The 19,446-nt window shown below is 41.0% G+C and overlaps 50 non-coding genes across 50 annotated transcripts; all 50 read left to right on the plus strand.

Moving 5' to 3' along the window:
• Window positions 1-46: 46 nt before the first annotated feature.
• On the plus strand, window positions 47-136 carry trnar-ucu (transfer RNA arginine (anticodon UCU)). The gene is given in 2 exon segments: window positions 47-83; window positions 101-136. It is a non-coding gene; the product is annotated as a tRNA-Arg (tRNA).
• A 488-nt stretch (window positions 137-624) lies between these two features.
• Window positions 625-714, plus strand: trnar-ucu (transfer RNA arginine (anticodon UCU)). The gene is given in 2 exon segments: window positions 625-661; window positions 679-714. It is a non-coding gene; the product is annotated as a tRNA-Arg (tRNA).
• Window positions 715-1,020: 306 nt separating this feature from the next.
• trnat-agu (transfer RNA threonine (anticodon AGU)) lies at window positions 1,021-1,094 on the plus strand. Its single transcript has one exon. It is a non-coding gene; the product is annotated as a tRNA-Thr (tRNA).
• Window positions 1,095-1,201: 107 nt separating this feature from the next.
• trnar-ucu (transfer RNA arginine (anticodon UCU)) lies at window positions 1,202-1,291 on the plus strand. The gene is given in 2 exon segments: window positions 1,202-1,238; window positions 1,256-1,291. It is a non-coding gene; the product is annotated as a tRNA-Arg (tRNA).
• A 489-nt stretch (window positions 1,292-1,780) lies between these two features.
• Window positions 1,781-1,870, plus strand: trnar-ucu (transfer RNA arginine (anticodon UCU)). Its single transcript is given in 2 exon segments — window positions 1,781-1,817; window positions 1,835-1,870. It is a non-coding gene; the product is annotated as a tRNA-Arg (tRNA).
• A 306-nt stretch (window positions 1,871-2,176) lies between these two features.
• trnat-agu (transfer RNA threonine (anticodon AGU)) lies at window positions 2,177-2,250 on the plus strand. The gene has a single exon. It is a non-coding gene; the product is annotated as a tRNA-Thr (tRNA).
• A 107-nt stretch (window positions 2,251-2,357) lies between these two features.
• On the plus strand, window positions 2,358-2,447 carry trnar-ucu (transfer RNA arginine (anticodon UCU)). The gene is given in 2 exon segments: window positions 2,358-2,394; window positions 2,412-2,447. It is a non-coding gene; the product is annotated as a tRNA-Arg (tRNA).
• A 309-nt stretch (window positions 2,448-2,756) lies between these two features.
• trnat-agu (transfer RNA threonine (anticodon AGU)) lies at window positions 2,757-2,830 on the plus strand. The gene has a single exon. It is a non-coding gene; the product is annotated as a tRNA-Thr (tRNA).
• A 503-nt stretch (window positions 2,831-3,333) lies between these two features.
• Window positions 3,334-3,407, plus strand: trnat-agu (transfer RNA threonine (anticodon AGU)). Its single transcript has one exon. It is a non-coding gene; the product is annotated as a tRNA-Thr (tRNA).
• Window positions 3,408-3,514: 107 nt separating this feature from the next.
• On the plus strand, window positions 3,515-3,604 carry trnar-ucu (transfer RNA arginine (anticodon UCU)). The gene is given in 2 exon segments: window positions 3,515-3,551; window positions 3,569-3,604. It is a non-coding gene; the product is annotated as a tRNA-Arg (tRNA).
• Window positions 3,605-3,911: 307 nt separating this feature from the next.
• On the plus strand, window positions 3,912-3,985 carry trnat-agu (transfer RNA threonine (anticodon AGU)). Its single transcript has one exon. It is a non-coding gene; the product is annotated as a tRNA-Thr (tRNA).
• Window positions 3,986-4,488: 503 nt separating this feature from the next.
• trnat-agu (transfer RNA threonine (anticodon AGU)) lies at window positions 4,489-4,562 on the plus strand. The gene has a single exon. It is a non-coding gene; the product is annotated as a tRNA-Thr (tRNA).
• A 107-nt stretch (window positions 4,563-4,669) lies between these two features.
• trnar-ucu (transfer RNA arginine (anticodon UCU)) lies at window positions 4,670-4,759 on the plus strand. The gene is given in 2 exon segments: window positions 4,670-4,706; window positions 4,724-4,759. It is a non-coding gene; the product is annotated as a tRNA-Arg (tRNA).
• Window positions 4,760-5,066: 307 nt separating this feature from the next.
• Window positions 5,067-5,140, plus strand: trnat-agu (transfer RNA threonine (anticodon AGU)). The gene has a single exon. It is a non-coding gene; the product is annotated as a tRNA-Thr (tRNA).
• Window positions 5,141-5,247: 107 nt separating this feature from the next.
• On the plus strand, window positions 5,248-5,337 carry trnar-ucu (transfer RNA arginine (anticodon UCU)). The gene is given in 2 exon segments: window positions 5,248-5,284; window positions 5,302-5,337. It is a non-coding gene; the product is annotated as a tRNA-Arg (tRNA).
• A 308-nt stretch (window positions 5,338-5,645) lies between these two features.
• On the plus strand, window positions 5,646-5,719 carry trnat-agu (transfer RNA threonine (anticodon AGU)). Its single transcript has one exon. It is a non-coding gene; the product is annotated as a tRNA-Thr (tRNA).
• Window positions 5,720-5,825: 106 nt separating this feature from the next.
• trnar-ucu (transfer RNA arginine (anticodon UCU)) lies at window positions 5,826-5,915 on the plus strand. The gene is given in 2 exon segments: window positions 5,826-5,862; window positions 5,880-5,915. It is a non-coding gene; the product is annotated as a tRNA-Arg (tRNA).
• A 307-nt stretch (window positions 5,916-6,222) lies between these two features.
• Window positions 6,223-6,296, plus strand: trnat-agu (transfer RNA threonine (anticodon AGU)). Its single transcript has one exon. It is a non-coding gene; the product is annotated as a tRNA-Thr (tRNA).
• A 107-nt stretch (window positions 6,297-6,403) lies between these two features.
• Window positions 6,404-6,493, plus strand: trnar-ucu (transfer RNA arginine (anticodon UCU)). Its single transcript is given in 2 exon segments — window positions 6,404-6,440; window positions 6,458-6,493. It is a non-coding gene; the product is annotated as a tRNA-Arg (tRNA).
• A 489-nt stretch (window positions 6,494-6,982) lies between these two features.
• trnar-ucu (transfer RNA arginine (anticodon UCU)) lies at window positions 6,983-7,072 on the plus strand. Its single transcript is given in 2 exon segments — window positions 6,983-7,019; window positions 7,037-7,072. It is a non-coding gene; the product is annotated as a tRNA-Arg (tRNA).
• Window positions 7,073-7,378: 306 nt separating this feature from the next.
• Window positions 7,379-7,452, plus strand: trnat-agu (transfer RNA threonine (anticodon AGU)). Its single transcript has one exon. It is a non-coding gene; the product is annotated as a tRNA-Thr (tRNA).
• A 107-nt stretch (window positions 7,453-7,559) lies between these two features.
• Window positions 7,560-7,649, plus strand: trnar-ucu (transfer RNA arginine (anticodon UCU)). The gene is given in 2 exon segments: window positions 7,560-7,596; window positions 7,614-7,649. It is a non-coding gene; the product is annotated as a tRNA-Arg (tRNA).
• A 309-nt stretch (window positions 7,650-7,958) lies between these two features.
• trnat-agu (transfer RNA threonine (anticodon AGU)) lies at window positions 7,959-8,032 on the plus strand. Its single transcript has one exon. It is a non-coding gene; the product is annotated as a tRNA-Thr (tRNA).
• A 106-nt stretch (window positions 8,033-8,138) lies between these two features.
• On the plus strand, window positions 8,139-8,228 carry trnar-ucu (transfer RNA arginine (anticodon UCU)). Its single transcript is given in 2 exon segments — window positions 8,139-8,175; window positions 8,193-8,228. It is a non-coding gene; the product is annotated as a tRNA-Arg (tRNA).
• Window positions 8,229-8,535: 307 nt separating this feature from the next.
• Window positions 8,536-8,609, plus strand: trnat-agu (transfer RNA threonine (anticodon AGU)). The gene has a single exon. It is a non-coding gene; the product is annotated as a tRNA-Thr (tRNA).
• Window positions 8,610-9,112: 503 nt separating this feature from the next.
• Window positions 9,113-9,186, plus strand: trnat-agu (transfer RNA threonine (anticodon AGU)). The gene has a single exon. It is a non-coding gene; the product is annotated as a tRNA-Thr (tRNA).
• A 107-nt stretch (window positions 9,187-9,293) lies between these two features.
• Window positions 9,294-9,383, plus strand: trnar-ucu (transfer RNA arginine (anticodon UCU)). Its single transcript is given in 2 exon segments — window positions 9,294-9,330; window positions 9,348-9,383. It is a non-coding gene; the product is annotated as a tRNA-Arg (tRNA).
• A 307-nt stretch (window positions 9,384-9,690) lies between these two features.
• Window positions 9,691-9,764, plus strand: trnat-agu (transfer RNA threonine (anticodon AGU)). The gene has a single exon. It is a non-coding gene; the product is annotated as a tRNA-Thr (tRNA).
• Window positions 9,765-9,871: 107 nt separating this feature from the next.
• On the plus strand, window positions 9,872-9,961 carry trnar-ucu (transfer RNA arginine (anticodon UCU)). The gene is given in 2 exon segments: window positions 9,872-9,908; window positions 9,926-9,961. It is a non-coding gene; the product is annotated as a tRNA-Arg (tRNA).
• Window positions 9,962-10,269: 308 nt separating this feature from the next.
• Window positions 10,270-10,343, plus strand: trnat-agu (transfer RNA threonine (anticodon AGU)). The gene has a single exon. It is a non-coding gene; the product is annotated as a tRNA-Thr (tRNA).
• Window positions 10,344-10,449: 106 nt separating this feature from the next.
• Window positions 10,450-10,539, plus strand: trnar-ucu (transfer RNA arginine (anticodon UCU)). The gene is given in 2 exon segments: window positions 10,450-10,486; window positions 10,504-10,539. It is a non-coding gene; the product is annotated as a tRNA-Arg (tRNA).
• A 307-nt stretch (window positions 10,540-10,846) lies between these two features.
• trnat-agu (transfer RNA threonine (anticodon AGU)) lies at window positions 10,847-10,920 on the plus strand. The gene has a single exon. It is a non-coding gene; the product is annotated as a tRNA-Thr (tRNA).
• Window positions 10,921-11,027: 107 nt separating this feature from the next.
• Window positions 11,028-11,117, plus strand: trnar-ucu (transfer RNA arginine (anticodon UCU)). The gene is given in 2 exon segments: window positions 11,028-11,064; window positions 11,082-11,117. It is a non-coding gene; the product is annotated as a tRNA-Arg (tRNA).
• Window positions 11,118-13,219: 2,102 nt separating this feature from the next.
• Window positions 13,220-13,293, plus strand: trnat-agu (transfer RNA threonine (anticodon AGU)). Its single transcript has one exon. It is a non-coding gene; the product is annotated as a tRNA-Thr (tRNA).
• Window positions 13,294-13,796: 503 nt separating this feature from the next.
• trnat-agu (transfer RNA threonine (anticodon AGU)) lies at window positions 13,797-13,870 on the plus strand. Its single transcript has one exon. It is a non-coding gene; the product is annotated as a tRNA-Thr (tRNA).
• A 107-nt stretch (window positions 13,871-13,977) lies between these two features.
• On the plus strand, window positions 13,978-14,067 carry trnar-ucu (transfer RNA arginine (anticodon UCU)). Its single transcript is given in 2 exon segments — window positions 13,978-14,014; window positions 14,032-14,067. It is a non-coding gene; the product is annotated as a tRNA-Arg (tRNA).
• A 307-nt stretch (window positions 14,068-14,374) lies between these two features.
• On the plus strand, window positions 14,375-14,448 carry trnat-agu (transfer RNA threonine (anticodon AGU)). Its single transcript has one exon. It is a non-coding gene; the product is annotated as a tRNA-Thr (tRNA).
• A 107-nt stretch (window positions 14,449-14,555) lies between these two features.
• trnar-ucu (transfer RNA arginine (anticodon UCU)) lies at window positions 14,556-14,645 on the plus strand. Its single transcript is given in 2 exon segments — window positions 14,556-14,592; window positions 14,610-14,645. It is a non-coding gene; the product is annotated as a tRNA-Arg (tRNA).
• A 488-nt stretch (window positions 14,646-15,133) lies between these two features.
• trnar-ucu (transfer RNA arginine (anticodon UCU)) lies at window positions 15,134-15,223 on the plus strand. Its single transcript is given in 2 exon segments — window positions 15,134-15,170; window positions 15,188-15,223. It is a non-coding gene; the product is annotated as a tRNA-Arg (tRNA).
• A 307-nt stretch (window positions 15,224-15,530) lies between these two features.
• trnat-agu (transfer RNA threonine (anticodon AGU)) lies at window positions 15,531-15,604 on the plus strand. The gene has a single exon. It is a non-coding gene; the product is annotated as a tRNA-Thr (tRNA).
• Window positions 15,605-15,710: 106 nt separating this feature from the next.
• Window positions 15,711-15,800, plus strand: trnar-ucu (transfer RNA arginine (anticodon UCU)). Its single transcript is given in 2 exon segments — window positions 15,711-15,747; window positions 15,765-15,800. It is a non-coding gene; the product is annotated as a tRNA-Arg (tRNA).
• Window positions 15,801-16,288: 488 nt separating this feature from the next.
• On the plus strand, window positions 16,289-16,378 carry trnar-ucu (transfer RNA arginine (anticodon UCU)). The gene is given in 2 exon segments: window positions 16,289-16,325; window positions 16,343-16,378. It is a non-coding gene; the product is annotated as a tRNA-Arg (tRNA).
• A 307-nt stretch (window positions 16,379-16,685) lies between these two features.
• On the plus strand, window positions 16,686-16,759 carry trnat-agu (transfer RNA threonine (anticodon AGU)). Its single transcript has one exon. It is a non-coding gene; the product is annotated as a tRNA-Thr (tRNA).
• Window positions 16,760-16,865: 106 nt separating this feature from the next.
• Window positions 16,866-16,955, plus strand: trnar-ucu (transfer RNA arginine (anticodon UCU)). Its single transcript is given in 2 exon segments — window positions 16,866-16,902; window positions 16,920-16,955. It is a non-coding gene; the product is annotated as a tRNA-Arg (tRNA).
• Window positions 16,956-17,443: 488 nt separating this feature from the next.
• On the plus strand, window positions 17,444-17,533 carry trnar-ucu (transfer RNA arginine (anticodon UCU)). The gene is given in 2 exon segments: window positions 17,444-17,480; window positions 17,498-17,533. It is a non-coding gene; the product is annotated as a tRNA-Arg (tRNA).
• A 306-nt stretch (window positions 17,534-17,839) lies between these two features.
• On the plus strand, window positions 17,840-17,913 carry trnat-agu (transfer RNA threonine (anticodon AGU)). The gene has a single exon. It is a non-coding gene; the product is annotated as a tRNA-Thr (tRNA).
• A 107-nt stretch (window positions 17,914-18,020) lies between these two features.
• Window positions 18,021-18,110, plus strand: trnar-ucu (transfer RNA arginine (anticodon UCU)). The gene is given in 2 exon segments: window positions 18,021-18,057; window positions 18,075-18,110. It is a non-coding gene; the product is annotated as a tRNA-Arg (tRNA).
• A 309-nt stretch (window positions 18,111-18,419) lies between these two features.
• trnat-agu (transfer RNA threonine (anticodon AGU)) lies at window positions 18,420-18,493 on the plus strand. The gene has a single exon. It is a non-coding gene; the product is annotated as a tRNA-Thr (tRNA).
• Window positions 18,494-18,997: 504 nt separating this feature from the next.
• Window positions 18,998-19,071, plus strand: trnat-agu (transfer RNA threonine (anticodon AGU)). Its single transcript has one exon. It is a non-coding gene; the product is annotated as a tRNA-Thr (tRNA).
• A 106-nt stretch (window positions 19,072-19,177) lies between these two features.
• trnar-ucu (transfer RNA arginine (anticodon UCU)) lies at window positions 19,178-19,267 on the plus strand. The gene is given in 2 exon segments: window positions 19,178-19,214; window positions 19,232-19,267. It is a non-coding gene; the product is annotated as a tRNA-Arg (tRNA).
• The last annotated feature ends 179 nt before the right edge of the window (window positions 19,268-19,446 follow it).

Raw genomic sequence — 19,446 nt, forward strand, 5'->3', positions numbered from 1 at the left:
TGTTTTCACAGAAAACTGGTCACTCTTGGTCAAGATGGGGTGTGCAGGCTCTGTGGCGCAATGGATAGCGCATTGGACTTCTAGATGATAAGATGGAGCAATTCAAAGGTTGTGGGTTCGAGTCCCACCAGAGTCGAAAGTTGTGCTAGTTGTTTGCTTTGATGCAGGACAAAGAAGCTCAACATTTCAGAAATATTCCTCTTGTCTTCATAGAATTTCAATGACTTTGTGGTGCCACAGAGAGTGCATTGACTTGTAGTTGAAAGACTGAAGCAATTGCAACATCTTGTTTGAGTTGATTTCTGACTTTTTTTGGAGAAAACTGTGGGTCTTACTTAGAAAAGTTCCGTTTGCTGTTGGTACAAGATTTTACTCCAATGAGAAAAATCAGGACCAGTTTCCCTTGAACATTGTAATGATCTACACCTTGAACGGAAGGCGTGTGGCGCCGTGGCTTAGTTTGTTAAAGTGCCTGTCTAGTAAACAGGAGATCCTGGGTTCGAATCCCAGCGGTGCCTTGGTTTGATCAATATGCAATGATCTTTTAGTCAGGACTTCTTTTTTAGACTTGCAACATTTGTTTTCACAGAAAACTGGTCACTCTTGGTCAAGATGGGGTGTGCAGGCTCTGTGGCGCAATGGATAGTGCATTGGACTTCTAGATGATAAGTTGGAGCAATTCAAAGGTTGTGGGTTCGAGTCCCACCAGAGTCGAAAGTTGTGCTAGTTGTTTGCTTTGATGCAGAACAAAAAAGCTCAACATTTCAGAAATATTCCTCTTGTCTTCATAGAATTGCAATGACTTTGTGGTGCCACAGAGAGTGCATTGACTTGTAGTTGAAAGACTGAAGCAATTGCAACATCTTGTTTGAGTTGATTTCTGACTTTTTTGGAGAAAACTGTGGGTCTTACTTAGTAAAGTTCTGTTTGTCGTTGGTACAAGATTTTACTCCAGTGAGAAAAATCAGCCCGGTTTCCCTTGAACATTGTAATGATCTACACGTTGTAAAGAAGACGTGTGGCGCCGTGGCTTAGTTGGTTAAAGTGCCTGTCTAGTAAACAGGAGATCCTGGGTTCGAATCCCAGCGGTGCCTTTGGTTTGATCAATATGCAATTATATTTTAGTAAGGACTTCTTTTTTAGACTTGCAACATTTGTTTTCACAGAAAACTGGTCACTCTTGGTAATCTTTTCGTGTGCAGGCTCTGTGGCGCAATGGATAGCGCATTGGACTTCTAGATGATAAGCTGGAGCAATTCAAAGGTTGTGGGTTCGAGTCCCACCAGAGTCGAAAGTTGTGCTAGTTGTTTGCTTTGATGCAGAACAAAGAAGCTCAACATTTCAGAAATATTCCTCTTGTCTTCATAGAATTGCAATGACTTTGTGGTGCCACAGAGAGTGCATTGACTTGTAGTTGAAAGATTGAAGCAATTGCAACATCTTGTTTGAGTTGATTTCTGACTTTTTTTTGGAGAAAACTGTGGGTCTTACTTAGAAAAGTTCTGTTTGCTGTTGGTACAAGATTTTACTCCAATGAGAAAAATCAGGACCAGTTTCCCTTGAACATTGTAATGATCTACACCTTGAACGGAAGGCGTGTGGCGCCGTGGCTTAGTTTGTTAAAGTGCCTGTCTAGTAAACAGGAGATCCTGGGTTCGAATCCCAGCGGTGCCTTGGTTTGATCAATATGCAATGATCTTTTAGTCAGGACTTCTTTTTTAGACTTGCAACATTTGTTTTCACAGAAAACTGGTCACTCTTGGTCAAGATGGGGTGTGCAGGCTCTGTGGCGCAATGGATAGTGCATTGGACTTCTAGATGATAAGTTGGAGCAATTCAAAGGTTGTGGGTTCGAGTCCCACCAGAGTCGAAAGTTGTGCTAGTTGTTTGCTTTGATGCAGAACAAAAAAGCTCAACATTTCAGAAATATTCCTCTTGTCTTCATAGAATTGCAATGACTTTGTGGTGCCACAGAGAGTGCATTGACTTGTAGTTGAAAGACTGAAGCAATTGCAACATCTTGTTTGAGTTGATTTCTGACTTTTTTGGAGAAAACTGTGGGTCTTACTTAGTAAAGTTCTGTTTGTCGTTGGTACAAGATTTTACTCCAGTGAGAAAAATCAGCCCGGTTTCCCTTGAACATTGTAATGATCTACACGTTGTAAAGAAGACGTGTGGCGCCGTGGCTTAGTTGGTTAAAGTGCCTGTCTAGTAAACAGGAGATCCTGGGTTCGAATCCCAGCGGTGCCTTTGGTTTGATCAATATGCAATTATATTTTAGTAAGGACTTCTTTTTTAGACTTGCAACATTTGTTTTCACAGAAAACTGGTCACTCTTGGTAATCTTTTCGTGTGCAGGCTCTGTGGCGCAATGGATAGCGCATTGGACTTCTAGATGATAAGCTGGAGCAATTCAAAGGTTGTGGGTTCGAGTCCCACCAGAGTCGAAAGTTGTGCTAGTTGTTTGCTTTGATGCAGAACAAAGAAGCTCAACATTTCAGAAATATTCCTCTTGTCTTCATAGAATTGCAATGACTTTGTGGTGCCACAGAGAGTGCATTGACTTGTAGTTGAAAGATTGAAGCAATTGCAACATCTTGTTTGAGTTGATTTCTGACTTTTTTTTGGAGAAAACTGTGGGTCTTACTTAGAAAAGTTCTGTTTGCTGTTGGTACAAGATTTTACTCCAATGAGAAAAATCATGACCAGTTTCCCTTGAACATTGTAATGATCTACACCTTGAACGGAAGGCGTGTGGCGCCGTGGCTTAGTTGGTTAAAGTGCCTGTCTAGTAAACAGGAGATCCTGGGTTCGAATCCCAGCGGTGCCTTGGTTTGATCAATATGCAATGATCTTTTAGTCAGGACTTCTTTTTTAGACTTGCAACATTTGTTTTCACAGAAAACTGGTCACTCTTGGTCAAGATGGGGTGTGCAGGCTCTGTGGCGCAATGGATAGTGCATTGGACTTCTAGATGATAAGCTGGAGCAATTCAAAGGTTGTGGTTTCGAGTCCCACCAGAGTAGAAAGTTGTGCTAGTTGTTTGCTTTGATGCAGAACAAAGAAGCTCAACATTTCAGAATTATTCCACTTGTCTTCATAGAATTACAATGACTTTGTGTTGCCACAGAGAGTGCATTGACTTGTAGTTGAAAGACTGAAGCAATTGCAACATCTTGTTTGAGTTGATTTCTGACTTTTTTTGGAGAAAACTGTGGGTCTTACTTAGAAAAGTTCCGTTTGCTGTTGGTACAAGATTTTACTCCAATGAGAAAAATCAGCCCGGTTTCCCTTGAACATTGTAATGATCTACACGTTGTAAAGAAGACGTGTGGCGCCGTGGCTTAGTTGGTTAAAGTGCCTGTCTAGTAAACAGGAGATCCTGGGTTCGAATCCCAGCGGTGCCTTTGGTTTGATCAATATGCAATTATATTTTAGTAAGGACTTCTTTTTTAGACTTGCAACATTTGTTTTCACAGAAAACTGGTCACTCTTGGTCAAGATGGGGTGTGTAGGCTCTGTGGCGCAATGGATAGCGCATTGGACTTCTAGATGATAAGCTGGAGCAATTCAAAGGTTGTGGGTTCGAGTCCCACCAGAATCGAAAGTTGTGCTACTTGTTTGCTTTGATGTAGAACAAAGAAGCTCAACATTTCAGAAATGTTCCTCTTGTCTTCATAGAATTGCAATGACTTTGTGGTGCCACAGAGAGTGCATTGACTTGTAGTTGAAAGACTGAAGCAATTGCAACATCTTGTTTGAGTTGATTTCTGACTTTTTTTGGAGAAAACTGTGGGTCTTACTTAGAAAAGTTCTGTTTGCTGTTGGTACAAGATTTTACTCCAATGAGAAAAATCAGCCCGGTTTCCCTTGAACATTGTAATGATCTACACCTTGAACGGAAGGTGTGTGGCGCCGTGGCTTAGTTGGTTAAAGTGCCTGTCTAGTAAACAGGAGATCCTGGGTTCGAATCCCAGCGGTGCCTTGGTTTGATCAATATGCAATGATCTTTTAGTCAGGACTTCTTTTTTAGACTTGCAACATTTGTTTTCACAGAAAACTGGTCACTCTTGGTCAAGATGGGCTGTGCAGGCTCTGTGGGGCAATGGATAGCGCATTGGACTTCTAGATGATAAGATGGAGCAATTCAAAGGTTGTGGGTTCGAGTCCCACCAGAGTCGAAAGTTGTGCTGATTATTTGCTTTTGATGTAGAACAAAGAAGCTCAACATTTCAGAAATATTCCTCTTGTCTTCATAGAATTGCAATGACTTTGTGGTGCCACAGAGAGTGCATTGACTTGTAGTTGAAAGACTGAAGCAATTGCAACATCTTGTTTGAGTTGATTTCTGACTTATTTGGAGAAAACTGTGGGTCTTACTTAGAAAAGTTCTGTTTGTCGTTGGTACAAGATTTTACTCCAGTGAGAAAAATCAGCCCGGTTTCCCTTGAACATTGTAATGATCTACACGTTGTAAAGAAGACGTGTGGCGCGGTGGCTTAGTTGGTTAAAGTGCCTGTCTAGTAAACAGGAGATCCTGGGTTCGAATCCCAGCGGTGCCTTTGGTTTGATCAATATGCAATTATATTTTAGTAAGGACTTCTTTTTTAGACTTGCAACATTTGTTTTCACAGAAAACTGGTCACTCTTGGTCAAGATGGGGTGTGCAGGCTCTGTGGCGCAATGGATAGCGCATTGGACTTCTAGATGATAAGCTGGAGCAATTCAAAGGTTGTGGGTTCGAGTCCCACCAGAGTCGAAAGTTGTGCTACTTGTTTGCTTTGATGTAGAACAAAGAAGCTCAACATTTCAGAAATGTTCCTCTTGTCTTCATAGAATTGCAATGACTTTGTGGTGCCACAGAGAGTGCATTGACTTGTAGTTGAAAGACTGAAGCAATTGCAACATCTTGTTTGAGTTGATTTCTGACTTTTTTTGGAGAAAACTGTGGGTCTTACTTAGAAAAGTTCCGTTTGCTGTTGGTACAAGATTTTACTCCAATGAGAAAAATCAGCCCGGTTTCCCTTGAACATTGTAATGATCTACACGTTGATCGGAAGGTGTGTGGCGCCGTGGCTTAGTTGGTTAAAGTGCCTGTCTAGTAAACAGGAGATCCTGGGTTCGAATCCCAGCGGTGCCTTTGGTTTGATCAATATGCAATTATATTTTAGTAAGGACTTCTTTTTTAGACTTGCAACATTTGTTATCACAGAAAACTGGTCACTCTTGGTCAAGATGGGGTGTGTAGGCTCTGTGGCGCAATGGATAGCGCATTGGACTTCTAGATGATAAGCTGGAGCAATTCAAAGGTTGTGGGTTCGAGTCCCACCAGAATCGAAAGTTGTGCTACTTGTTTGCTTTGATGTAGAACAAAGAAGCTCAACATTTCAGAAATATTCCTCTTGTCTTCATAGAATTGCAATGACTTTGTGGTGCCACAGAGAGTGCATTGACTTGTAGTTGAAAGACTGAAGCAATTGCAACATCTTGTTTGAGTTGATTTCTGACTTTTTTTGGAGAAAACTGTGGGTCTTACTTAGAAAAGTTCCGTTTGCTGTTGGTACAAGATTTTACTCCAATGAGAAAAATCAGGACCAGTTTCCCTTGAACATTGTAATGATCTACACCTTGAGCTGAAGGTGTGTGGCGCTGTGGCTTAGTTGGTTAAAGTGCCTGTCTAGTAAACAGGAGATCCTGGGTTCGAATCCCAGCGGTGCCTTGGTTTGATCAATATGCAATGATCTTTTAGTCAGGACTTCTTTTTTAGACTTGCAACATTTGTTTTCACAGAAAACTGGTCACTCTTGGTCAAGATGGGGTGTGTAGGCTCTGTGGCGCAATGGATAGCGCATTGGACTTCTAGATGATAAGATGGAGCAATTCAAAGGTTGTGGGTTCGAGTCCCACCAGAGTCGAAAGTTGTGCTGATTATTTGCTTTTGATGTAGAACAAAGAAGCTCAACATTTCAGAATTATTCCACTTGTCTTCATAGAATTACAATGACTTTGTGTTGCCACAGAGAGTGCATTGACTTGTAGTTGAAAGACTGAAGCAATTGCAACATCTTGTTTGAGTTGATTTCTGACTTTTTTGGAGAAAACTGTGGGTCTTACTTAGAAAAGTTCTGTTTGTCGTTGGTACAAGATTTTACTCCAGTGAGAAAAATCAGCCCGGTTTCCCTTGAACATTGTAATGATCTACACGTTGTAAAGAAGACGTGTGGCGCCGTGGCTTAGTTGGTTAAAGTGCCTGTCTAGTAAACAGGAGATCCTGGGTTCGAATCCCAGCGGTGCCTTTGGTTTGATCAATATGCAATTATATTTTAGTAAGGACTTCTTTTTTAGACTTGCAACATTTGTTTTCACAGAAAACTGGTCACTCTTGGTCAAGATGGGGTGTGTAGGCTCTGTGGCGCAATGGATAGCGCATTGGACTTCTAGATGATAAGCTGGAGCAATTCAAAGGTTGTGGGTTCGAGTCCCACCAGAGTCGAAAGTTGTGCTATTTGTTTGCTTTGATGTAGAACAAAGAAGCTCAACATTTCAGAAATGTTCCTCTTGTCTTCATAGAATTGCAATGACTTTGTGGTGCCACAGAGAGTGCATTGACTTGTAGTTGAAAGATTGAAGCAATTGCAACATCTTGTTTGAGTTGATTTCTGACTTTTTTTTGGAGAAAACTGTGGGTCTTACTTAGAAAAGTTCTGTTTGCTGTTGGTACAAGATTTTACTCCAATGAGAAAAATCAGGACCAGTTTCCCTTGAACATTGTAATGATCTACACCTTGAACGGAAGGCGTGTGGCGCCGTGGCTTAGTTTGTTAAAGTGCCTGTCTAGTAAACAGGAGATCCTGGGTTCGAATCCCAGCGGTGCCTTGGTTTGATCAATATGCAATGATCTTTTAGTCAGGACTTCTTTTTTAGACTTGCAACATTTGTTTTCACAGAAAACTGGTCACTCTTGGTCAAGATGGGGTGTGCAGGCTCTGTGGCGCAATGGATAGTGCATTGGACTTCTAGATGATAAGTTGGAGCAATTCAAAGGTTGTGGGTTCGAGTCCCACCAGAGTCGAAAGTTGTGCTAGTTGTTTGCTTTGATGCAGAACAAAAAAGCTCAACGTTTCAGAAATATTCCTCTTGTCTTCATAGAATTGCAATGACTTTGTGGTGCCACAGAGAGTGCATTGACTTGTAGTTGAAAGACTGAAGCAATTGCAACATCTTGTTTGAGTTGATTTCTGACTTTTTTGGAGAAAACTGTGGGTCTTACTTAGTAAAGTTCTGTTTGTCGTTGGTACAAGATTTTACTCCAGTGAGAAAAATCAGCCCGGTTTCCCTTGAACATTGTAATGATCTACACGTTGTAAAGAAGACGTGTGGCGCCGTGGCTTAGTTGGTTAAAGTGCCTGTCTAGTAAACAGGAGATCCTGGGTTCGAATCCCAGCGGTGCCTTTGGTTTGATCAATATGCAATTATATTTTAGTAAGGACTTCTTTTTTAGACTTGCAACATTTGTTTTCACAGAAAACTGGTCACTCTTGGTAATCTTTTCGTGTGCAGGCTCTGTGGCGCAATGGATAGCGCATTGGACTTCTAGATGATAAGCTGGAGCAATTCAAAGGTTGTGGGTTCGAGTCCCACCAGAGTCGAAAGTTGTGCTAGTTGTTTGCTTTGATGCAGAACAAAGAAGCTCAACATTTCAGAAATATTCCTCTTGTCTTCATAGAATTGCAATGACTTTGTGGTGCCACAGAGAGTGCATTGACTTGTAGTTGAAAGATTGAAGCAATTGCAACATCTTGTTTGAGTTGATTTCTGACTTTTTTTTGGAGAAAACTGTGGGTCTTACTTAGAAAAGTTCTGTTTGCTGTTGGTACAAGATTTTACTCCAATGAGAAAAATCATGACCAGTTTCCCTTGAACATTGTAATGATCTACACCTTGAACGGAAGGCGTGTGGCGCCGTGGCTTAGTTGGTTAAAGTGCCTGTCTAGTAAACAGGAGATCCTGGGTTCGAATCCCAGCGGTGCCTTGGTTTGATCAATATGCAATGATCTTTTAGTCAGGACTTCTTTTTTAGACTTGCAACATTTGTTTTCACAGAAAACTGGTCACTCTTGGTCAAGATGGGGTGTGTAGGCTCTGTGGCGCAATGGATAGCGCATTGGACTTCTAGATGATAAGCTGGAGCAATTCAAAGGTTGTGGGTTCGAGTCCCACCAGAATCGAAAGTTGTGCTACTTGTTTGCTTTGATGTAGAACAAAGAAGCTCAACATTTCAGAAATGTTCCTCTTGTCTTCATAGAATTGCAATGACTTTGTGGTGCCACAGAGAGTGCATTGACTTGTAGTTGAAAGACTGAAGCAATTGCAACATCTTGTTTGAGTTGATTTCTGACTTTTTTTGGAGAAAACTGTGGGTCTTACTTAGAAAAGTTCTGTTTGCTGTTGGTACAAGATTTTACTCCAATGAGAAAAATCAGCCCGGTTTCCCTTGAACATTGTAATGATCTACACCTTGAACGGAAGGTGTGTGGCGCCGTGGCTTAGTTGGTTAAAGTGCCTGTCTAGTAAACAGGAGATCCTGGGTTCGAATCCCAGCGGTGCCTTGGTTTGATCAATATGCAATGATCTTTTAGTCAGGACTTCTTTTTTAGACTTGCAACATTTGTTTTCACAGAAAACTGGTCACTCTTGGTCAAGATGGGCTGTGCAGGCTCTGTGGGGCAATGGATAGCGCATTGGACTTCTAGATGATAAGATGGAGCAATTCAAAGGTTGTGGGTTCGAGTCCCACCAGAGTCGAAAGTTGTGCTGATTATTTGCTTTTGATGTAGAACAAAGAAGCTCAACATTTCAGAAATATTCCTCTTGTCTTCATAGAATTGCAATGACTTTGTGGTGCCACAGAGAGTGCATTGACTTGTAGTTGAAAGACTGAAGCAATTGCAACATCTTGTTTGAGTTGATTTCTGACTTATTTGGAGAAAACTGTGGGTCTTACTTAGAAAAGTTCTGTTTGTCGTTGGTACAAGATTTTACTCCAGTGAGAAAAATCAGCCCGGTTTCCCTTGAACATTGTAATGATCTACACGTTGTAAAGAAGACGTGTGGCGCGGTGGCTTAGTTGGTTAAAGTGCCTGTCTAGTAAACAGGAGATCCTGGGTTCGAATCCCAGCGGTGCCTTTGGTTTGATCAATATGCAATTATATTTTAGTAAGGACTTCTTTTTTAGACTTGCAACATTTGTTTTCACAGAAAACTGGTCACTCTTGGTCAAGATGGGGTGTGCAGGCTCTGTGGCGCAATGGATAGCGCATTGGACTTCTAGATGATAAGCTGGAGCAATTCAAAGGTTGTGGGTTCGAGTCCCACCAGAGTCGAAAGTTGTGCTACTTGTTTGCTTTGATGTAGAACAAAGAAGCTCAACATTTCAGAAATGTTCCTCTTGTCTTCATAGAATTGCAATGACTTTGTGGTGCCACAGAGAGTGCATTGACTTGTAGTTGAAAGACTGAAGCAATTGCAACATCTTGTTTGAGTTGATTTCTGACTTTTTTTGGAGAAAACTGTGGGTCTTACTTAGAAAAGTTCCGTTTGCTGTTGGTACAAGATTTTACTCCAATGAGAAAAATCAGCCCGGTTTCCCTTGAACATTGTAATGATCTACACGTTGATCGGAAGGTGTGTGGCGCCGTGGCTTAGTTGGTTAAAGTGCCTGTCTAGTAAACAGGAGATCCTGGGTTCGAATCCCAGCGGTGCCTTTGGTTTGATCAATATGCAATTATATTTTAGTAAGGACTTCTTTTTTAGACTTGCAACATTTGTTATCACAGAAAACTGGTCACTCTTGGTCAAGATGGGGTGTGTAGGCTCTGTGGCGCAATGGATAGCGCATTGGACTTCTAGATGATAAGCTGGAGCAATTCAAAGGTTGTGGGTTCGAGTCCCACCAGAATCGAAAGTTGTGCTACTTGTTTGCTTTGATGTAGAACAAAGAAGCTCAACATTTCAGAAATATTCCTCTTGTCTTCATAGAATTGCAATGACTTTGTGGTGCCACAGAGAGTGCATTGACTTGTAGTTGAAAGACTGAAGCAATTGCAACATCTTGTTTGAGTTGATTTCTGACTTTTTTTGGAGAAAACTGTGGGTCTTACTTAGAAAAGTTCCGTTTGCTGTTGGTACAAGATTTTACTCCAATGAGAAAAATCAGGACCAGTTTCCCTTGAACATTGTAATGATCTACACCTTGAGCTGAAGGTGTGTGGCGCTGTGGCTTAGTTGGTTAAAGTGCCTGTCTAGTAAACAGGAGATCCTGGGTTCGAATCCCAGCGGTGCCTTGGTTTGATCAATATGCAATGATCTTTTAGTCAGGACTTCTTTTTTAGACTTGCAACATTTGTTTTCACAGAAAACTGGTCACTCTTGGTCAAGATGGGGTGTGTAGGCTCTGTGGCGCAATGGATAGCGCATTGGACTTCTAGATGATAAGATGGAGCAATTCAAAGGTTGTGGGTTCGAGTCCCACCAGAGTCGAAAGTTGTGCTGATTATTTGCTTTTGATGTAGAACAAAGAAGCTCAACATTTCAGAATTATTCCACTTGTCTTCATAGAATTACAATGACTTTGTGTTGCCACAGAGAGTGCATTGACTTGTAGTTGAAAGACTGAAGCAATTGCAACATCTTGTTTGAGTTGATTTCTGACTTTTTTGGAGAAAACTGTGGGTCTTACTTAGAAAAGTTCTGTTTGTCGTTGGTACAAGATTTTACTCCAGTGAGAAAAATCAGCCCGGTTTCCCTTGAACATTGTAATGATCTACACGTTGTAAAGAAGACGTGTGGCGCCGTGGCTTAGTTGGTTAAAGTGCCTGTCTAGTAAACAGGAGATCCTGGGTTCGAATCCCAGCGGTGCCTTTGGTTTGATCAATATGCAATTATATTTTAGTAAGGACTTCTTTTTTAGACTTGCAACATTTGTTTTCACAGAAAACTGGTCACTCTTGGTCAAGATGGGGTGTGTAGGCTCTGTGGCGCAATGGATAGCGCATTGGACTTCTAGATGATAAGCTGGAGCAATTCAAAGGTTGTGGGTTCGAGTCCCACCAGAGTCGAAAGTTGTGCTATTTGTTTGCTTTGATGTAGAACAAAGAAGCTCAACATTTCAGAAATGTTCCTCTTGTCTTCATAGAATTGCAATGACTTTGTGGTGCCACAGAGAGTGCATTGACTTGTAGTTGAAAGACTGAAGCAATTGCAACATCTTGTTTGAGTTGATTTCTGACTTTTTTTGGAGAAAACTGTGGGTCTTACTTAGAAAAGTTCCGTTTACGGAGCCCCGGAGGGGCCGTGGATAAAAAAAATAATTAAATCGTGCTCACGATTTGCTATTCGTGCTCACGTTTTCTTTAAATCGTGCTCACGTTTTGCTATTCGTGCTCACGTTTTCTTTAAATCGTGCTCACGATTTGCTATTCGTGCTCACGTTTTCTCTAAATCGTGCTCACGTTTTGCTATTCGTGCTCACGTTTTATTTTAATTCGAGTGAACGATTTCTGTAATTCGTGCTCACGTTTTTATGCGCAATAAGACAAGAAGCTCGGAGGGAAAGGAGCATTTTCTCTCTTGATCTGTTACAGGGGTGCAGTAATGATAATCAGTTATCTACCTTTATAACCTGCTGTTATTAATGCACTAGTGTTACAGTTAGATGTACAGTACAGTGAGCAGATTTTGCCTGGTGGTGGAATCTCTACAGCGCGTGGGGGAGAGCCGTCCGCGGCATCGGTTCCCCCGCCGCCAGACACCTGCCGCGCGCGCAGGTCTTCACGGAGCTTATTTACCAACAATGTAGACAAATACAGTCAATTCCAGTCATGAATAAAGGAAACAAACATTTTACTGATGCAGGACAACTGTGTGTTATTAAAACCAGATCAAAACAAAGTTATAATGCAATGTGCAAATGTGTTTATTAATTTCTAAATAACATTCAGCCAGCCTCCAAGGAAATGCACACCTTCTTAAATCTGGTTACATCATTATTACTTTTATGATAGATTTAATCTATATTTTAATAATTTGTATAATAAATAAACACATAATTCAGAAAATATACATTTAAGAAGTTTATAATTATTATATTTTTTATTTGAAGCTTGTGGCATGTTTCTGGGCAGGACACTGTGATTTGAGAATAAGCAGATATTCAGGACATTTCATCAGATATAGAAACTTAATTATTTTAGGAAACATATTGGAATAAATTATCAAATTGATCCAAATTATTATATGAAATGCCTATTTACTAAATATCTTAATACATTGTATTAATAGTATTTTAGACCAGCTATTTTGATTTTATATAGTGTTACATATTTAAAGCAGCTCTTATATGAGCCATTCATAGACAACTGTCACACCTTGCATTAATTTTGTATTACCTTTATTAACTTTTACAGTGTACATTTGGACCTAAGTCTTATAGCTGTATATTTATATAATTATACTTCTTTACGTTATACTATTGTTGAAAATAAGAAATTATAAACAGTTCCACATTGCATTATAACTTTGTTTTGATCTGGTTTTAATCCTGCATTAGTAATGTTTGTTTCCTTTAATCATGACTGGAATTGACTATATTTGTCTATATTGTTGGTAAATAAGCTCCGTGAAGACCTGCGCTCGCGGCCAGGGAACCCGTGCCGCGGACGGCTCTCCCCCACGCGCTGTAGAGATTCCACCACCAGGCAAAATCTGCTCACTGTACTGTACATCTAACTGTAACACTAGTGCATTAATATCAGCAGGTTATAAAGGTAGATAACTGATTATCATCACTGCACCCCTGTAACAGATCAAGAGAGAAAATGCTCCTTTCCCTCCCAGCTTATTGTCTTATTGCATAAAAACGTGAGCAGGAATTACAGAAATCGTTCACTCGAATTACAGAAATCGTGCGCACGAATTACAGAAATCGTGAGCACCAATTAAAGAAATCGTGAGCACGAATTGCAAATCGTTCACTCGAATTAAAGAAAACGTGAGCACGAACTGCTACATCGTTCACTCGATTTAATTGTTTTTTTTATCCACGGCCCCTCCCGGGCTCCGTATCCGTTTGCTGTTGGTACAAGATTTTACTCCAATGAGAAAAATCAGCCCGGTTTCCCTTGAACATTGTAATGATCTACACCTTGAACGGAAGGTGTGTGGCGCCGTGGCTTAGTTGGTTAAAGTGCCTGTCTAGTAAACAGGAGATCCTGGGTTCGAATCCCAGCGGTGCCTTGGTTTGATCAATATGCAATGATCTTTTAGTCAGGACTTCTTTTTTAGACTTGCAACATTTGTTTTCACAGAAAACTGGTCACTCTTGGTCAAGATGGGGTGTGCAGGCTCTGTGGGGCAATGGATAGCGCATTGGACTTCTAGATGATAAGATGGAGCAATTCAAAGGTTGTGGGTTCGAGTCCCACCAGAGTCGAAAGTTGTGCTGATTATTTGCTTTTGATGTAGAACAAAGAAGGTCAACATTTCAGAAATATTCCTCTTGTCTTCATAGAATTGCAATGACTTTGTGGTGCCACAGAGAGTGCATTGATTTGTAGTTGAAAGACTGAAGCAATTGCAACATCTTGTTTGAGTTGATTTCTGACTTATTTGGAGAAAACTGTGGGTCTTACTTAGAAAAGTTCTGTTTGTCGTTGGTACAAGATTTTACTCCAGTGAGAAAAATCAGCCCGGTTTCCCTTGAACATTGTAATGATCTACACGTTGTAAAGAAGACGTGTGGCGCGGTGGCTTAGTTGGTTAAAGTGCCTGTCTAGTAAACAGGAGATCCTGGGTTCGAATCCCAGCGGTGCCTTTGGTTTGATCAATATGCAATTATATTTTAGTAAGGACTTCTTTTTTAGACTTGCAACATTTGTTTTCACAGAAAACTGGTCACTCTTGGTCAAGATGGGGCATGCAGGCTCTGTGGCGCAATGGATAGCGCATTGGACTTCTAGATGATAAGCTGGAGCAATTCAAAGGTTGTGGGTTCGAGTCCCACCAGAGTCGAAAGTTGTGCTACTTGTTTGCTTTGATGTAGAACAAAGAAGCTCAACATTTCAGAAATGTTCCTCTTGTCTTCATAGAATTGCAATGACTTTGTGGTGCCACAGAGAGTGCATTGACTTGTAGTTGAAAGACTGAAGCAATTGCAACATCTTGTTTGAGTTGATTTCTGACTTTTTTTGGAGAAAACTGTGGGTCTTACTTAGAAAAGTTCCGTTTGCTGTTGGTACAAGATTTTACTCCAATGAGAAAAATCAGCCCGGTTTCCCTTGAACATTGTAATGATCTACACCTTGAACGGAAGGTGTGTGGCGCCGTGGCTTAGTTGGTTAAAGTGCCTGTCTAGTAAACAGGAGATCCTGGGTTCGAATCCCAGCGGTGCCTTTGGTTTGATCAATATGCAATTATCTTTTAGTAAGGACTTCCTTTTTAGACTTGCAACATGTGTTTTCACAGAAAACTGGTCACTCTTGGTCAAGATGGAGAGTACAGGCTCTGTGGCGCAATGGACAGCGCATTGGACTTCTAGATGATAAGATGGAGCAATTCTAAGGTTGTGGGTTCGAGTCCCACCAGAGTCGAAAGTTGTGCTAGTTGTTTACTTTGATGCAGAACAAAGAAGCTCATCATTTCAGAAATATTCCTCTTGTCTTCATAAAATTGCAATGACCTTGTGGTGCCACAGAGAGTGCATTGACTTGTAGTTGAAAGATTGAAGCAATTACAACATCTTGTTTGAGTTGATTTCTGACTTTTTTTGGAGAAAACTGTGGGTCTTACTTAGAAAAGTTCTGTTTGCTGTTGGTACAAGATTTTACTCCAATGAGAAAAATCAGGACCAGTTTCCCTTGAACATTGTAATGATCTACACCTTGAACGGAAGGCGTGTGGCGCCGTGGCTTATTTGGTTAAAGTGCCTGTCTAGTAAACAGGAGATCCTGGGTTCGAATCCCAGCGGTGCCTTGGTTTGATCAATATGCAATGATCTTTTAGTCAGGACTTCTTTTTTAGACTTGCAACATTTGTTTTCACAGAAAACTGGTCACTCTTGGTCAAGATGGGGAGTACAGGCTCTGTGGCGCAATGGACAGCGCATTGGACTTCTAGCTGATAAGATGGAGCAATTCAAAGGTTGTGGGTTCGAGTCCCACCAGAGTCGAAAGTTGTGCTAGTTGTTTGCTTTGATGCAGAACAAAGAAGCTCAACATTTCAGAAATATTCCTCTTGTCTTCATAGAATTGCAATGACTTTGTGGTGCCACAGAGAGTGCATTGACTTGTAGTTGAAAGATTGAAGCAATTGCAACATCTTGTTTGAGTTGATTTCTGACTTTTTTTGGAGAAAACTGTGGGTCTTACTTAGAAAAGTTCTGTTTGCTGTTGGTACAAGATTTTACTCCAGTGAGAAAAATCAGCCCGGTTTCCCTTGAACATTGTAATGATCTACACGTTGTACAGAAGACGTGTGGCGCCGTGGCTTAGTTGGTTAAAGTGCCTGTCTAGTAAACAGGAGATCCTGGGTTCGAATCCCAGCGGTGCCTTGGTTTGATCAATATGCAATGATCTTTTAGTCAGGACTTCTTTTTTAGACTTGCAACATTTGTTTTCACAGAAAACTGGTCACTCTTGGTCAAGATGGTGTGTGCAGGCTCTGTGGCGCAATGGATAGCGCATTGGACTTCTAGATGATAAGCTGGAGCAATTCAAAGGTTGTGGGTTCGAGTCCCACCAGAGTCGAAAGTTGTGCTAGTTGTTTACTTTGATGCAGAACAAAGAAGCTCATCATTTCAGAAATATTCCTCTTGTCTTCATAAAATTGCAATGACCTTGTGGTGCCACAGAGAGTGCATTGACTTGTAGTTGAAAGATTGAAGCAATTACAACATCTTGTTTGAGTTGATTTCTGACTTTTTTTGGAGAAAACTGTGGGTCTTACTTAGAAAAGTTCTGTTTGCTGTTGGTACAAGATTTTACTCCAATGAGAAAAATCAGGACCAGTTTCCCTTGAACATTGTAATGATCTACACCTTGAACGGAAGGCGTGTGGCGCCGTGGCTTATTTGGTTAAAGTGCCTGTCTAGTAAACAGGAGATCCTGGGTTCGAATCCCAGCGGTGCCTTGGTTTGATCAATATGCAATGATCTTTTAGTCAGGACTTCTTTTTTAGACTTGCAACATTTGTTTTCACAGAAAACTGGTCACTCTTGGTCAAGATGGGGAGTACAGGCTCTGTGGCGCAATGGACAGCGCATTGGACTTCTAGCTGATAAGATGGAGCAATTCAAAGGTTGTGGGTTCGAGTCCCACCAGAGTCGAAAGTTGTGCTAGTTGTTTGCTTTGATGCAGAACAAAGAAGCTCAACATTTCAGAAATATTCCTCTTGTCTTCATAGAATTGCAATGACTTTGTGGTGCCACAGAGAGTGCATTGACTTGTAGTTGAAAGATTGAAGCAATTGCAACATCTTGTTTGAGTTGATTTCTGACTTTTTTTGGAGAAAACTGTGGGTCTTACTTAGAAAAGTTCTGTTTGCTGTTGGTACAAGATTTTACTCCAGTGAGAAAAATCAGCCCGGTTTCCCTTGAACATTGTAATGATCTACACGTTGTACAGAAGACGTGTGGCGCTGTGGCTTAGTTGGTTAAAGTGCCTGTCTAGTAAACAGGAGATCCTGGGTTCGAATCCCAGCGGTGCCTTGGTTTGATCAATATGCAATGATCTTTTAGTCAGGACTTCTTTTTTAGACTTGCAACATTTGTTTTCACAGAAAACTGGTCACTCTTGGTCAAGATGGGGTGTGCAGGCTCTGTGGCGCAATGGATAGCGCATTGGACTTCTAGATGATAAGATGGAGCAATTCAAAGGTTGTGGGTTCGAGTCCCACCAGAGTCGAAAGTTGTGCTAGTTGTTTGCTTTGATGCAGGACAAAGAAGCTCAACATTTCAGAAATATTCCTCTTGTCTTCATAGAATTTCAATGACTTTGTGGTGCCACAGAGAGTGCATTGACTTGTAGTTGAAAGACTGAAGCAATTGCAACATCTTGTTTGAGTTGATTTCTGACTTTTTTTGGAGAAAACTGTGGGTCTTACTTAGAAAAGTTCTGTTTGCTGTTGGTACAAGATTTTACTCCAATGAGAAAAATCAGGACCAGTTTCCCTTGAACATTGTAATGATCTACACCTTGAACGGAAGGCGTGTGGCGCCGTGGCTTAGTTTGTTAAAGTGCCTGTCTAGTAAACAGGAGATCCTGGGTTCGAATCCCAGCGGTGCCTTGGTTTGATCAATATGCAATGATCTTTTAGTCAGGACTTCTTTTTTAGACTTGCAACATTTGTTTTCACAGAAAACTGGTCACTCTTGGTCAAGATGGGGTGTGCAGGCTCTGTGGCGCAATGGATAGTGCATTGGACTTCTAGATGATAAGTTGGAGCAATTCAAAGGTTGTGGGTTCGAGTCCCACCAGAGTCGAAAGTTGTGCTAGTTGTTTGCTTTGATGCAGAACAAAAAAGCTCAACATTTCAGAAATATTCCTCTTGTCTTCATAGAATTGCAATGACTTTGTGGTGCCACAGAGAGTGCATTGACTTGTAGTTGAAAGACTGAAGCAATTGCAACATCTTGTTTGAGTTGATTTCTGACTTTTTTGGAGAAAACTGTGGGTCTTACTTAGTAAAGTTCTGTTTGTCGTTGGTACAAGATTTTACTCCAGTGAGAAAAATCAGCCCGGTTTCCCTTGAACATTGTAATGATCTACACGTTGTAAAGAAGACGTGTGGCGCCGTGGCTTAGTTGGTTAAAGTGCCTGTCTAGTAAACAGGAGATCCTGGGTTCGAATCCCAGCGGTGCCTTTGGTTTGATCAATATGCAATTATATTTTAGTAAGGACTTCTTTTTTAGACTTGCAACATTTGTTTTCACAGAAAACTGGTCACTCTTGGTAATCTTTTCGTGTGCAGGCTCTGTGGCGCAATGGATAGCGCATTGGACTTCTAGATGATAAGCTGGAGCAATTCAAAGGTTGTGGGTTCGAGTCCCACCAGAGTCGAAAGTTGTGCTAGTTGTTTGCTTTGATGCAGAACAAAGAAGCTCAACATTTCAGAAATATTCCTCTTGTCTTCATAGAATTGCAATGACTTTGTGGTGCCACAGAGAGTGCATTGACTTGTAGTTGAAAGATTGAAGCAATTGCAACATCTTGTTTGAGTTGATTTCTGACTTTTTTTTGGAGAAAACTGTGGGTCTTACTTAGAAAAGTTCTGTTTGCTGTTGGTACAAGATTTTACTCCAATGAGAAAAATCATGACCAGTTTCCCTTGAACATTGTAATGATCTACACCTTGAACGGAAGGCGTGTGGCGCCGTGGCTTAGTTGGTTAAAGTGCCTGTCTAGTAAACAGGAGATCCTGGGTTCGAATCCCAGCGGTGCCTTGGTTTGATCAATATGCAATGATCTTTTAGTCAGGACTTCTTTTTTAGACTTGCAACATTTGTTTTCACAGAAAACTGGTCACTCTTGGTCAAGATGGGGTGTGCAGGCTCTGTGGCGCAATGGATAGTGCATTGGACTTCTAGATGATAAGCTGGAGCAATTCAAAGGTTGTGGTTTCGAGTCCCACCAGAGTCGAAAGTTGTGCTAGTTGTTTGCTTTGATGCAGAACAAAGAAGCTCAACATTTCAGAAATATTCCTCTTGTCTTCATAGAATTGCAATGACTTTGTGGTGCCACAGAGAGTGCATTGACTTGTAGTTGAAAGACTGAAGCAATTGCAACATCTTGTTTGAGTTGATTTCTGACTTTTTTTTGGAGAAAACTGTGGGTCTTACTTAGAAAAGTTCCGTTTGCTGTTGGTACAAGATTTTACTCCAATGAGAAAAATCAGCCCGGTTTCCCTTGAACATTGTAATGATCTACACCTTGAACGGATGGTGTGTGGCGCCGTGGCTTAGTTGGTTAAAGTGCCTGTCTAGTAAACAGGAGATCCTGGGTTCGAATCCCAGCGGTGCCTTGGTTTGATCAATATGCAATGATCTTTTAGTCAGGACCTCTTTTTTAGACTTGCAACATTTGTTTTCACAGAAAACTGGTCACTCTTGGTCAAGATGGGGTGTGCAGGCTCTGTGGCGCAATGGATAGCGCATTGGACTTCTAGATGATAAGATGGAGCAATTCAAAGGTTGTGGGTTCGAGTCCCACCAGAGTCGAAAGTTGTGCTGATTATTTGCTTTTGATGTAGAACAAAGAAGCTCAACATTTCAGAAATATTCCTCTTGTCTTCATAGAATTGCAATGACTTTGTGGTGCCACAGAGAGTGCATTGACTTGTAGTTGAAAGACTGAAGCAATTGTAACATCTTGTTTGAGTTGATTTCTGACTTATTTG

The sequence above is a fragment of the Astyanax mexicanus genome, chromosome 7 (assembly GCF_023375975.1).
Source record: "Astyanax mexicanus isolate ESR-SI-001 chromosome 7, AstMex3_surface, whole genome shotgun sequence".
In the NCBI taxonomy this organism is placed as follows: Eukaryota; Metazoa; Chordata; class Actinopteri; order Characiformes; family Acestrorhamphidae; genus Astyanax; species Astyanax mexicanus.